Source organism: Aplysia californica, unplaced genomic scaffold (assembly GCF_000002075.1).
Source record: "Aplysia californica isolate F4 #8 unplaced genomic scaffold, AplCal3.0 scaffold00040, whole genome shotgun sequence".
Lineage (NCBI taxonomy): Eukaryota > Metazoa > Mollusca > Gastropoda > Aplysiida > Aplysiidae > Aplysia > Aplysia californica.
In genome coordinates, this window is record NW_004797310.1 from 2002837 (window position 1) to 2004358 (window position 1522).

Sequence of the window (1522 nt, forward strand, 5' to 3'; positions counted from 1 at the left end):
GAGAGAGAGAGAGAGAGAGAGAGAGAGAGAGAGAGAAAGAGAGATCCTCTCCACTTCTCATATGACCAAAACCTTGGTTATTTAATTGTCCAGGAACATTGTCCCCACACCTTGTTCGTGGGTGGTTGGCTGGTGCTCTGGTTTGGTTTGCTCCTTTCCCCCTGTCAAATATTTATCGTCCTTGCCCTTCTTTTGTATGCTTTTGTATTTTTTCTATCCCTGGTAACACCTCTAGTGTTCAGCACTTACATGAGCTATTTGTGTTGCAAGTGCATTAAAACATTAAAAATACCCGATTGAAGGCTTGACCAAGTTGATGTGCTACTGCTTATGATTCAGGTTGATCCGTCTTTGAAGGACATCGTAAAGAACAGACACACTCCACACAACAGACATTCAAAAGAGCGTACATATCAAGAAAACAGAGTACATGTATTTATCCTGACGCAGGCTTCTCACTGAGGTTTTTAGCTTTAATAAGAGTTTTACGGCACTTGCAACACACTAAGGTCATATAAGTGCCGAAGATTAGATATGTTACAAGAGAGTAACAAACACAAAAAAGAAGGAGGGGAGATCAGGACGGTAGATGTTTTGATGGGAAAGAAGAGGCAAACCACACCTGATCGCCCGTCAACCATCCACTGAGGTGTGACAGAGAAATCTCGTTTGGTCCTGCAGTTTAACATAGTATCTAGCGGTTACGTGGGCACCAGAAATCGCCACTTAGAACGTAGATGTAGGCGTTTTACGCCCTCCCCCACCCCCAGCCAAATCGACACTTTTTGGATCGTTAAGGAAGCGGGCTGCTTAGTTTTAGTTTTAGTAAGAGTTTTATGGCACTTGCAACTCAATAAGGTCATATAAGTGCCGAAGATTACAGGTGTTATAAGAGAGTAACAAACACAAAAAAGAAGGAGGGGAGATAAAGACGATAGATTTTTGATAAACCACAACCACACCAGAGCACCCACCACCCACCCGCAGGTGGACTGCTTCAGCCCTGCCAGTCAAGGCCAAACCTGTGATGACGATGTTACAACATCTCTGCAGACAGACAGAGAGGCTTGATATAAAGCAGATAAACAAACAACAACATAAAGCAAACAACAACCCCCCCCCCTCTGAAAAAAACCATGATCTCTAAAAGCATCAGCACATGGGAATCGCACTTTTGATTTCTGCATGCGATAGCGAAACCCCATACCACGACGACGGTGCCCTTAGAACGAACTGATGACACGATCGTTTGCTTTCCTTGGACATGGACTTCACCCCCCCCCTCCCCCTACACTCTTTCAATCTGTGCCATAAAATTTGAGTATTTCAATTGTAAGTGCCGATTGTATTCATGTTTAGATGTGAAGCAATTCCCCCAAAACCTCGCCTAGATTTATGCTAGAGTAAAATGGCTTCCAAAAAGGAAGATAAGATAAGACACGTCTTTATTGTCCAGATCCTGGCACATTGGTTTGGTGTTTCACCACGCACACACATAAGCACGCATACATACACACACACA